Raw genomic sequence first — 13,853 nt, forward strand, 5'->3', positions numbered from 1 at the left:
CACGCAGAGACACACGTGTGTTGCTTATGGAGCCCCACCACCCACGCCAGTTAAGAAAGTGCCACCAACAAAGAAGAGAGGCCGCGAAGCTGCAGACTTGGGCCTGTTCCTCCTCCTGCCAGGTTTTCTAGAGAGACATGCCACCCTTCAGCAGTGCCCCCAGGCCTTCTAGACTCAGAGATGCTTGGGAGACCAAAGAGATTCCAGTCAATTCCCTGAAGCAAATACTACATAAGCAGCAGCCTTTCCTCACGTCCCAGCCCTTTGAGATCAGTGGCCACAGGCTCTTTCCTTCAGGTAGTTCTGCATCCTAAGCAGGACTGGATTGGACATGTTTCCCTGAGACCCGAACCGCTCCCCTCCCCCAACCCCACACCCACCCCGGTCTTGCAGAATTTTACCCCTGATGTCTGCTGTAAGCAGGAAAGTTCTTTCAAAGAGACCGGACCGGGACAGCTGGACCCACATCTTCTTCCAGCCCCAGCCCCTCTGCTGAGGGTTTCTCTCTGACAGGTTTCACTCAGGAAAAGCAGAGGCCGAGACGCAGGGGTGAGGGCCTGAGGTAAAAATAAGACTCTCTTCTCAGCTCTGCAGTTCATGTGCACTGGCTGTTCTCCTTGTCTGTGTCTCTGTGAAGGAGGCCGTCCGAGTTGCATTTTTCTAATCCTCATTTTACAGATGAGGACACAGCGCCCTGGCAAGATCCATTGCTGCAGGGTCTTGAAGTCCCTTCCACCAGGGACCCTAGTGTTGTTAGATCTGGGTTGAGAATGGTCTAGTTACTTACTATGTGAACTTGGCTGTACCAGTATATCAGATCACGAAATGCCAAACCAGAAATCTGAAGAGCATTGTACCCCCATCTCCCCAGGTAGCTGCCTTCTGGGAATGGAAAGAGAGATTCACAAAACTCCTGCACTGAAAGGGACTTTAGAAGTCTTCTCTGGCTGACCCACATTTCCTGTGTTTCCCCTGCCCTCAATGACACACACCCAAACCCTCCAGACACACACACACACACACACCCCCGCCCGCCCCCAGTCTTCTTAAAAGCCTGGGCTTGGAGCCCAGCACTCCAGAGGTGCACTCGGACCAGCCAGAGTGGAGCAGGACCTCACCTCCTTCCTTCTAGACATAATGCTCTTATTAATGCCCCTGGGGAACTTGTAGGGAGATTCTTGTTGAGCTAGAGGTGACCTTCGTTTTGTTTTGTTTGTTTTGTTTTGTTTTGTTTTGTTTACAAGTGTTGAGCAATCCACACGTCTCGCAGCCTGCCCCTGAAGGACTTGTTTCCAGCTGGCTTGCACAGGACCACACGGATGGTAAGGAGAGGGCCCAGAACTCAGACCCTAGATTCCAACTCCACTTTGCTAGGCAGGCGTTCAAAATTAAGCAAATCACAAAGACAACATACTCCTCCAATATCCTTCCTGATCTTTGAGCATCCAGGCCAGACCAGGGCACGTGGTGAACCCCAAGGAGGACCCCAGTCTCCTCTTCATAGTGTCTGGGGCGAGTGCGCTGGAAGTGACCGTGAAATCACAAAATCAGTCTCAGAGAGCCCTTCTTTCTTTTTTTGAAACTTCTTTGACATTTCCTTTCTCTTTGAAATATTTGCTTTTTTATCACAACCTGAAAACTCCCGCACAAAGGCAAACGTGGGCGGACAACTTACTATAAGTTTTAAAAATACAACTATCTAAAAATAAATCTTCGGAAGAGGATAAAATGCATATAGGTCACCTTAGCCTTTCAGAGAGAGAGGCTGCCTGGGGACAGAAGTGATGACTATGCACAGGTAGGACAGCCCAAGGGCCACCCCAAAACCGCGCTTTCATTCTGAACACGCCACCTCACCGCTTGCTTTCCTGACGCCTGTCCCAGCAAGCAGGACGGAAGACAGAAAGCCACCCCCAGCAGGCTGTCTTCCTGCGCTGCTCCGCCCAGGGCCCCACCCCCTGAGCCAGCAGCCTGGCTTTTCACCCCTAACCCTTGCAGCCCTGGCTGGCACTCTTCCTGCCGATTGCATGCATGCGCACGGCTTTCTCGAAGTTTTCAGGCGGTAACTTCTTCCTCCAGTGCATCGTTGCTGCCTCCAGAAATCCTTGAGCTCTAAAGCTGCAAAGCTTGATGCCGTGTCCAGTGAATGAGTGATGCAGAAATCGGGTCTCCTCTTCCCTCGGCCTTGCACAGCCTGCTACTGCCGGATGCCTGTTCCCCTGGGAAGCGCCACCAAAAGAAATGTTCTTCTAGGGTTGTTTGCCAGTGTGCTCAGGAGCAGGGTGCAGTCCCAGGTGGCAGCCTATAGATTTTCTTTTTTGCTGCCCTGGCACCCCAGTGGTGGTGGCATATCCACAGAGCACTGGGTGCTTTTCTTGCATGTGGGTGACACACAGGGGTCCCTATGCTGTGCCAGGCTATGGAAAAGTGAGCAGAGGAAGCACCTGTCCCTGAGGGGGGTTTGTTTGCTGGAAAGTCACCCAGGCAGCCTGGCCATAGCCAACATGGGCACCCATGGAGGCCTGAGCCAAGGACAATGCTGGGTGGCTGCCACCACAGGGTGCTCATAATCGTGCCTCCACTCCAAAGACCAAGAATGGCTAGGTGGCTACCTGGTCACAGAGTCTGGCCAATGTCCTTCCCTTGGGGCTACAAGGGACTCTGGGAAAGGCACTCTCATCTCCTTCAGTGATGCCCAGACTTGCTGGGACCCCACAGAACACGCAGGTCCAGCCAGGACAGCTAAGCAGAGAAGGAAGGGACAGCCGATGGTTCTGCTCTTCATACTTGTCTGTTGGGGAGCTGGCCTGGGGTGGGGACACAGCAGGGCAAGTACCAGAGAGTCATGCTGGGAGTGGTAAGGAAGCTAGAGGGACGGCCCCACAGATCTCTGGTTCTACGTTGCAGCAACCGTGGCCGGCGGTTTTCTGGGGCTTCTCACTCAGTGTCTCACACACTTTGTTCTGCAATCTCGGTTGCTCACCACGTCCCCATAACAGCAGAAGTCAAGACAAATACGTTCACACGTTCCCAGTTGGTCACTCTCTGTGCTCACTGAATACTCAGGGGATGAGGAAAAGGGGAGGTGGCAAGTGGCAAATTTCCCTCATGCAGATACTTGGCAGGGACTGTGGCCCAGGCTCACATATTCATAAGGGTCAACCTCTTGACTCGGGCAGCAAACCCCAGCTCTGGAAATTGCCAGCTTCTGCAATGGCACAGCCCAGTGCCACCAACCTTGAATTTGATGCCTTTTCAGCCACATTAACTGATGTGAGTAGCCTTTTCCCTCTGTGGTGACTGACCAGCCCCACATTCCACCACATTGCCCAAAAATCCACCCAGACCTAAGGCCATGGGACAGTCCCAGAGTCCCTAAAAGACAACCCTTGAATCCCAGGCCCTCCCAGAATATCTAAACCTTGGATCCCAAACAGCAGGTCTCAGTGGCCTTCCAGCCAACATCCCTGCTGACTCTTGGGCCCCACTGTCACTCTGGGTCCTAGGTAATGAGGATTTCATTTGAGGAAGGAAAACTGCTTCAGAAGGGCCCCAAATTTCAAGGTGACAGCCTCAGGGAGCTTGGGTAGTAGGAAAAACACTGTACTTGGAGTCAGAAAAACCTAGGTTTGAGAATGCCTTTGCCAACCATCGCAGCGCACTGCTGGGGTAGTTCTTCTACATCCCTGAGCCTCAGCTTCCTCATTTGAAAAAGGGACAAATTCAACTTGCCTTACACAATACTATGTAAAATGCCTTGTTGTTGCTAAGTGCTATAGCAACATCACTATTATTATTATTATTTGCAATAGTGAGATCAGAAGTAAGATCAGGAACTAGGAAGTCGTGGTTTCAGTTCTGAGTCCTCTACCACTGGACAGGAGAGGTCAGACCATGTCCTCCCTAATGCGATGCAGGGGTGGAGACAGTTGCCTCCGGTGGCCCTGGGGACCACAGGGGATGTGGGTAAGGAAGTGTTGGAAGACTGGGGTGCTCTTTGGAGAGTGGGCTTGGTTTGGGCACTATGAGGCGGGGCTGTGCCCACCATCAGGCAAGCAAGTCCCAGCAGTGAACGCTCCTCTTGGAAAAGGTTTTGGCGCTGTTTCTAAAACAACCCTCACACAAACCTCCCTTTACCTGCCTCATCCTTTGCAAAACACTTCTGTGAACATTTTCTTATGGGGTCACTTACACAAGGGAAAAGAGCCGTAGAGAAGGGCCAGTGATGATTTGGGCCATGCAGCTCTGGGTCAGGTTAGTATTCTTGTCCTTGTTAGCCCAGCTGCCCTGTGATCAAAACAGAAGTGACACAGGCATAGGCAGTTCCCACCCCCCACCCCCATTTGTGCACCCCTCCTGCCCCTCCTGCCCTCTCCCAGCCTCCCTGGCTCGCCAAGCAGAAGCCATGAGTGCTCGTTCCTGTGCCCAGCAATCCCAGTGGCCACTCTCATCAGCAGCTTTGGGGCTAGACTTTTTCCTTTGCAAAAGGACTGGGACAAGTGACTGCCAAGTTTTCTGGAGATAAGGGGAAGCTTAGTCTCTGGGACAACTGCCTGGTAAGTATTTTCTAATGTTACTATAAAAGGAGGCAGGGCAGTCTTTCCCTGTAACCCTCTAGAGCTCCTCAGACTTCAGACAACTCTTCAGTCCCCTAGCAGGTGTGCCCCCCATCAGACAGACTTAGGGCACCTTATTCAGAACCCACCAGTGAAATCTCACAGTGCCAGAGTGTCAGGGGAGGAACTGAGTGGCTGTGGTAGGGAGCAGGGGATTGCGGGGAAGAGAGAGTCTGACCTCCCTCTAGACGAAGGCCAGCCCCTTTGGGTCTTCACTCAAAGACTGAACTGATGTACCTGAAATAAAAAGTGGCCCCAGGTGCACCATGAATCAGGTACTTTCTAAGGAAAGACAAGCCTCATTCAACAGACTTCAATATTTCAGTCCATTGAACAGACCTTCCTTCTTATTTAATAGCCAAGACCAATAACCACCCAGGCAATGTACAATAAATGCCCTTTGCTGGATTCCAGGTTCACCTAGCCACGTTCTACTCATGAACTAGCTCTCTCCCTGCAGGGAGAAATGTGTTGGCCATGTGTGAATTCCCAGTTCCGGGCACACTCACTGTAAATCAATGAGCTAGCAGCCCAGGTGTTGGGAAGCTGGACTTGAATGCATGCTCTTGGGAGTTAATGGTGCTTGAAATCAGGTGACTGAGTTTGCAAAGAGGACCTTGGCAAATGTTCTAGGTTGTGTCACCTTCTGGGGGTCTCTTGAAAGACAGCTGGTTTGACCTCTATAGAGACACAGTATCATCACTATTAGCCATGTGCCCTTTCTATATGAGCTTGTATGACGATTTATTGAACTTCCACCACAAGGGTAGGTGTCCTTGCTGGCTAGGATCGCACCCGTATTCATCACCGCACATCTAGACCCTGGCACTGGGCCTACTGCATAGCAAGGGGTCAACACACGTCTGCAGATGGATGATTAAAAACGAATGACTTAAGTACAAAGAGGGTAAATTAAAGAAATGCTTCTACTTTTGCTCTCACCTAAAATCCCAGTAAAATAACCATTTAAAAAAAAGCATTAACCTTCAAGGATAAGAAGAACTGGACAGGAGACAGTAACATTTTTAAAAATCAAAAAGCAGGTGAAATCTACGCTTGTCCAGGAAAAAACAAAACAAAACAGGAACCGGTACCATTCACACCTCAGAAGCCCTGAAGTCTTAGCTCCCTGCAGCACAGTCTACCTCTGCAAGTGGGGGCTGAACACAGCAGCTGGAAGAAGGCCAGTTCAGGGAGTCTGTTTAGGAAAGACAGGAGTTAGACTTCCAGGTCCCCTTCCTGGCTCAGCACAGGCAACAAACTTCTCCTGGCCCTTCCCAGCACAGGACGGGAGATCTATTCTCTGGTGAGGATAAAGCAGAGGTGCCCTGGATGGAGGGACACACAGCACCATTGAGGACTAGCTTCTCCTTTGAGCCCCCCAAATGGAGGGGTAGGTAAACATCCATAGTAGATGTTAAGGCCCCCAATTCTCCTCCACAACCTGATTCCAGAGGTGGGCAGTCCGGAGTTGACCCTCCAAGCAGGAGACTGAAAGAGGTGCTCCTGAGAAATCCCACTCTCCCCCCAAAAACAGGAAAAAGTGCTAGCAGGGGTCCTTGCCATGAAATGGCCCAGCCAGAGTGTCCTCTGGGGGACCAGACTGTGGTCAAGCCCCATCCTCTGGCCCAGAGCATTCTTTTTGCTGGTTATCCGATATCAGATATCAGAGTGGCTAAAACACACAGACATGAGAAAAGTGCCTTCTGGGAAACAGACTGTGCAGGGAGAAGAAAATTTCACATGCAAAAGAGACTACCCCAAAATACTAATCAATGGGAACCTTAAGAGAATACAAATGGAGGCTCTAGGAAATTAAAATATATAGCAAAACCAAAACTCTCAATGGAAGGAATGAAACGGAAACTTGAAATCTTCTAGAACATAGAACAAAAACGAAAGAGATGAAATTGAGAGAAAAAGACGTAAAGGAAGGTTTCTGAGGTTCAATATCTAAGTGACAGGAATTGCAGAACATGCCAATGGAAAAAATAAGAGGAAGGAATTATCAAGGAAACGTGGCAAGAAAACTTTCCAGAATGGAAGGCGATGACAGAAGCGTTTACCTTATAATGGACACACATTGGCCACACCAAGTCACACCCCTGGGACGTTCCAGAACACCACAGGCAAAGAGGAACTCCTGCTCATTTTCAGAAAGGAAAAAGAAGATACATATAAAGATGAGGAATGAAATCGGCTTTGGACATCTTCAACATGTCCAGAAGGTAAAGGCACCTCTTTAATATTCTGAAGGAAAAGGATGTCTAATTTAGAATTCTATACCTGGCTAAACTGGCAATCAAGTAGACTAGAGATATTTTCAGATATGTAAAGTCTCAAAAAATTTTACCTCACACGCTCCCTTTCCCAAGAAACAACGGTAGTGTGTGTTCCTGCAAGAGAGAAGCACACAGGAGTTGCAAGGAGCAGGGGACGTAGCACAGGAGAAGGTGATAGGAAAGGGGCACCAGGAGGCCAGCCATGCCCGGCGGGGAAGGCAACCTGTCCACGCCAGCGGGGAGAGCCTCCGGCAGAGGTTCTCCAAGACATGAAATTATTAGGGCGCCCTGACATAGCTGGACATCTAGAGAGAGGATTGAGACCGCCAGAAACTTTCTGTTGAGATTGTTGATGAGAGCAAAAATAAACAAATTAATTAATTAATTAATTAATAGATAGATAGATAAATAAACAAAACAAAACCCAAGAAGCCAAGAAAATAAAACCAAGAAAATTAGTGACTTCAGGGAAAACAAAAAGTTGTGCAGACCCACAAAAGTAGTCTAGTTTACTGCATGAATCAATTACAAGTGGAATTTTGTAGGCAAAATAACGTTAAACATGAACATTTATCCAACAACAACAACAAAAAAAATGATAGAGCGCCATTGGAGAACGGGAAACGGGAAGGGTACTGCGCATATGTGGTAGGGGTTGGGGAGGAAAGGGAGCTAAGTTCCCATCTTCGGTAATAGTCTCTAAAGCGGAAGCATCTAGAAGTATTACTACAAGTGTGGCATCTAAAGATACGTGGTAAAACCACGGTGGGGGAAATAGCCCAAAGAGATGAAAGCGGTAGCCCTGGAGACTGGGAGAGGGGAAGAGGGAGGCCTGACTGTTTCCCTCTCAGACTAGTTAGACCAATGTGCTGCTTTGGATATATGCATATATTACTTTAATAAAGCAAAAACGAAAAATAAAAGTGAATGAATGGGCCCTGGCCGGGTAGCTCAATTGGTTAGATTGTCGTCCCAATTCGCTACAGTTGTCGGTTCGATCCTTGGTCAGGACAAATACAAGAATCAACCAGTGGATGCATAATAAGTAGAACAACAAATCAATGCTTCTACCCTGCCTCACTCTCTCGCTCTCTCTCTCTCTCTCTTCCTCTCTCTCAAATCAATAAATTAAAAAAAAAAAAACAAGAACGAATGAGTGAATAATGCATTCTACCTAGTGAGAAATCTCGACCACTAGATGGTGCTATTAGCCATTTGTGGAAACTGCCAGGGAAGGAACAGTGCTCGCTGATCAGCATTTCTGGGCGTTTTCTATAAAACAATAAAAAGTGAGATTTTTTTTATCAATAACATTAGGGAGAAATATAGTTGTTAACTTTTATTTTTAAGTATCCCTCCTCATAAAGTAGGAAGGAAAAATCATTTGCCCCTAGTGGTGCAGTAATTGAAAGCTCAACTCATGGAGACAAAATCCAGTCTTCTAGCCACCAGGTGCCCTGCCTTCTAGAAGCGCAGGTGTCGATTCAGTAAAATCAGCTGTTCAGCCAGTCGTGGTAAGTGTCCCTCTTGGGCACCTGGGTCTGGGGTCATGCGTAAGAGGAAATGCAGGAACGGGGAGCTCGTTTTAGGAAAGTCAACGCTGTTGTCAGTGCTAATGTCAGTCAGATATTGGGGACATTAAGTGAAAAGTGGTTTGGGGATCCTCACAAGACAGGTGGAGTGCTTATCTACCCAGGAGCAGAGGTACGGGCATGTGTAACCCATCCTGCAATTACTGAGGACCTCCCGATAGCCTGCTCAGTGTTCTATTGTTGCTGCTTCTTTCCTCAGCTCCACTTCCCTTGACTTTTCTGGACCTGTGGTGGGCGGGCACTATGGCCCCCGCTGTGCTGAGCACAGGTCTTCATTAGACAAGTACTACTAACTGAATATCTGTTGATGAATGAGTCTGGTACATGGACTGCTCTGACTTCCTGTCACTTTTATCCTTTCAACATGGTGCCACTATACACTGGCCAGGCCATCCTCTGGTCATTCTGGTCACAACTCCATGTCCTGTTCTGGATCCTCCTCCTGCCTTGCCGCCTGACATGAGCGTGACCTCAGCTCTGGCCTCTCCCCGCCCTCCTCACCCTCCTCCAGGTCTCTAAACTAGCCTCAGAGGTTCGGGCTTCTCCGCTCGTTCAGTCGATGGCATTCCAAACTCCCACAGCGCTCTGCACTCAGCCACAGGGAGCCATTCCCTCCTCTTCTCAGACAACTCCTTTTTGGTGATGCATCCGGCCTTCAGATAGTGTGCACTGTGTCTAAGATCAGATTCTGCATCCCTCCTTTCCCAGTTCCCCTTCTTTCTGATTTTCTCATTTCTGTCATCAGGCATGTGTGCATTCAGTAAGCATTTGTGGAAAAGAAGGTGTGATGCCAGACGCTGGGAATTCAAGGGATTTTAAAAACAAGGGCCCACCCTCAAGGCACTCATAGGCTGCAGGTAGAGGAGAGACGAAAGTAATGGTACCCCCAGGACCCAGTGATCAGAGCTGATGGGAAGGAAGTGGAAAGAGCAACGTGGACACCCGGGATCTCCAGGGAATCCTGGAAGCTCAGTGCAGCTCAACAACAAGCCAGCCAGGTCTCCGCCTCTTCTCCCTGTTCCCCAGATGCTTTCAGACACTTGGTTCCGTTGAGTCTCTCTCAACTGTGTCTTCTCCATCGTGCCCTCTCTCAAAGCCCATGCGCAGAGGAATCACTTAAGGACCTTGTTAAAATGAAGCTTCTCTTTGACATGGGTTAGGGTGGAGCCTGAGATCCTTTATTTCTCACAAGAACCCAGGGGCTGGCGCTGATGCTACTGGACTGTGGCCACGCCGTGAGTCATGAGCTCTGTCCTCTGCTGCCCTAGTCATCAGCGTGGGCCAGCACCAGTGCATGGCGCATGGATGTAGTTCCTGCCTCTCATCCTGGACAGGGCAGTCAGTATGCTAGCCACCAGCCGCAGCGACTAAATTAAAATAAAATAATATTAAAATTCCCTTTCTTATTCTCAGTAGCCGCACTTTATATGTTCAATAGCCACATGTGCCACATCGTACAAAACAGATTAGAACACTTCCTTCATTGCAAAAATTCTATTGGATGATGTTGCTTAATCTCTCTGCACTTAAACTGGCTACTTTGTGGACCAGTTATACACCCCCTGCCATCCTCACTAGACTGTACACGTCTTGAGGGCAACCTTTGTGCTTGCCTTGCCATTGTTTCTATCACCAGAACCTAGCCCGTAACTTTCCTTTTGTTTGATGATTTATTGATCACCTATTATGTACCAAAACTGTGTTCAGCATGGAGAGCAAGTGGTGTTCAGACACGAACAGCACAAATATGGGCCCCGCAATTGCAGAGGTCACAAAACAGGTGCTCAGGGATTATTCACTGAAACGACTAAATGAATGCATAATATACAAACTACCTCCAGGGAAATCTTCACAAAAATGACTGAAAATGCTCCCCACTGCAGACATCTTCAGTAGGTACTTCCTGCCTGCAGAGTCAAGTCCGCATCCGATGGCCTGGGGTACAAGGTGCTTCTGAGAGGCATAGGGCCCCCACCATGGTCAGTGTATTGGTTTACTAGGCTGCCCCCCCAAGCCCCACAGACCAGTGGGCTTAGACAGTTGGTGGCTAAAAGTCCAAGATCAAGGTGTGGGCAGGTTTAGTTTCTCCCGAGACCTCTCTCCTTCCAGCTATGTCCTCACGTCTTCTGTGCACACCCATCCTCAGTGTCTCCGTGTCCAAATTTCTTTTTCTTAAACAAAAAACCAGTCAGATTGGATCAGGGGCTGTCATACAGCCTTATTTTAACTTGATCACCTCTTGAAAGGTCCTGTCTCTAAATAGTCACATTCTGAGGTGCGGGGGTCAAGGCTTCCACATGTGAATCCGAGGATTGGCCTGGGGTGGGGGTGGGGACCCAACTCAGCTTGTAACATTTAGAAATACAATTTGGCATCAAACAAAACTGGGTTCTGAAGCTGTGCCAGTGAGAGGATTCATTGCTTGTGTGAGCCACGGTTTCCACATCTGAAAAACGGTGATAATGTTGCCCCCTTCACCAGGTTGTTGGGAAGAGTACAAGCGTTTTCTTATGTGAAGCACTCAACAGAGCTCGGCACGCAGTAGGCACTCAGCTCATCAGCACCAGCTCCCATCCCTCCTCATGCTCAACTGCTCTTGTTTCCAGCACCGGCCCCCTTTACTTCAGGCTCCTGAGAGCACTTGGCCTTGCCCCTCCAGGCCTTGTTTCATACACCAGCTCCCTCATATTCAAATCCTCGTCCTACTTCCTGGCTCCCTTAGTTGCCTCTTCTCTCTATAGGCAGACATCGGCCAGCAGCCAGCTGCTACTCACCAAGCTCTATTGGCATTATTATCTATTCTACACCAAAAAAAGCATCCAATTACCACCTAGGAATTAAAATCCCAAGTTGTAAATGTGTCTGCTAACATTTCCTGTACAAAGGCTGACCCTCCCCATGAGGCTGTAGACATTTTAGATCAAAGCCCAACATCATACTTTTTAGTTTGTTTCCCAGCACCTATCAAAGTGTTTCAAATATAGCAGACCTTAATTAATCAATCAGAAGAGTTTGTAAGTATAAAAATATGTATATATGCCAATATTCACTGATTAAACAAATATGTGTGTGTGTGTGTGTGTGTGTAGTTTTAGCATAAAGAAATGAGGAAGAGAAACACCAAACTGATGTTCCTCTGGAGGGAGAGGAGGTCACCCGGGGCGGCTTCGGTGGTGCTGGCAAAATTGTGTTGTGTTTTTTAAGCTGAGTGATAGTTTCACAATTATCTGCTATACTCTTCTCACACCTTTTTGTATCCTTAAATGTTGCAAATTAATATTTATTAATTGACTCATATCTGCTGTTTGTACATGGATTCATTAACATATCCAATTGATGTATGAGGAACTCTCCTGACATGAGAGAAGAATACTTAAAATAATTGCCTTAGAAGAGTTTTGGTGAGGACTTCTGAGTATTACTCCACGAACTTTTAATTAATGTTTTATCTGGCTGAAAACATTTATGAGACAGTACTTGCCTCATGAATGCAAATGGAATTTCTATAAATAGAACAATAATTTCCTCTGTGTCATATTCTACAGAGAAAACTTAATTGTGAATTCCTCACTTGCCTGATGAAGGAAGGTAAGAGAAGCTGATGATGGTGGACGGAGGCAAGGGTTCTGTGTGGTAATGAACACAGGAACACAAATCCTCCTCTGCCTTCCAGCACTGACTCACCAATTTTCAGGCAATGAAGAACGTGTGGCATCTCCCAAGCCCCTAGTGGTTCAATTGTGTCCCTACCCTCTAATGTCACCTGTGCTCTTTGGGAACCCAGAGCATGAAAAAAAAGTTAGGCTCATCTAACTTTGCAAAAAATGGTTAGGACTAGAACCCCCATATTTCTTCTTTTTCAGGTCTGGGTCAAGAACTGGACCCAGGTGTTCTGTCTCCTGGCCCAAGGTCCCATCACTGTGAGAATTTGACAGAATGACATTTACCGGATCACCCTATATTTTGCTTCAAAGTCAGCTCCCCATCATGGCAGAGGAAATTCCATGGTCTTTGTGCTAAATCCCAAGTCATTGTCACTCCTGGAATGTGTGCAGCGTGTGTCTCACAGACCACGGACCTGTCCGGCCACAACCTCTCCCAGGAACTCAAAAATTAAGAACCTTCTTCTCAGAGTGTGAAACTGTAAAATCAACAGGTAATGGCTGAGAAAGAAGACATGTTAAACCCCCTAAGTCAGTGGTTCTCAACCTTCCTAAGGCCGCGACCCTTTAATACAGTTCCTCATGTTGTGGTGACCCCCCACCATAAAATTATTTTCATTGCTACTTCATAACTGTAATTTTGCTACTGTTATGAACTGTAATGTAAATATCTGATATGCAGGATGTATTTTCATTGTTACAAATTGAACATAATTAAAGCATAGTGATTAATCACAAAAACAATGTGTAATTATATGTGTGTTTTCCGATGGTCTTAGGCAACCCCTGTGAAAGGGTCGTTTGACCCCCAAAGGGGTCTCGACCCATAGGTTGAGAACCGCTGCCCTAAGGGGACTAATAGACTTCCTGGTTAGTCAGGGCCAATTGCAGCCACATTTAACGATCGAACCCTCTACAGAGAGAGGGGAGGGAGTGTATGAGGCTAACCCTGTCAGGGCCTTGCTGCCCCTGTCCCGGTGGAGGGTGCAGGGGCCGCGGGCTGTGTGCACACTGGTGTCAACATAAGAAGTGTCCAGACCCACAGAAAATTTATTTTGAGTTTATTTGAGCCAAACTGACGATTGTTGCAAAACCAAATCGCAATGAATTGAAAACACGCTCCAGAGAATGGCAGTTTTACTGTTTATTTTACACAGTAGAATGAAAGGGGGAAGATAGATGTAAGGAGGGTTACAGGGATCCATTGGTGGCAGATTGAGGGGGAGGAAGAAAGCAAAACACAGAAATCATCTGGGATTGGATAAGATGGCAAAATGGAGAGACCAATGCTTCTTTTACATGGGTGAGTACAGGACAGTTCAGAATTAGCATTCTCAGCACACAGAGATGGCATGGGGGGAGCAACAGGACAATGGGAAGTTCTGTGGTCTTGTGCCGAGCGGCCTGGAAAAGGAGGCTTACCCTGACATGCCAAAGGTCTGTTATCTTCGATGCACAAAGACAATAGACAGCCTCAGGGAAGGCCAAGACTGACCTTTGTCAAGGAAGCCACAGACCTAGGACTGGAGTACCTGCCATGACCTGCTGTGAGCTAGGAATTTTGATGTTCAGACCACCCCATGTGGTTACTTTTCCGTCTCTGAGTTTGTAAGCCTGCCATGCCACCTCCCCTGAGCTGGTCAGGGTTAGGATGTGACCCGTTTCTGCCCCCAGGTTGCCATCACGAGAGCAAGCTTCCCC

Source organism: Furipterus horrens, unplaced genomic scaffold (genome assembly GCF_987537825.1).
Source record: "Furipterus horrens unplaced genomic scaffold, mFurHor1.1.pri manual_scaffold_11, whole genome shotgun sequence".
Classification (NCBI taxonomy): domain Eukaryota; kingdom Metazoa; phylum Chordata; class Mammalia; order Chiroptera; family Furipteridae; genus Furipterus; species Furipterus horrens.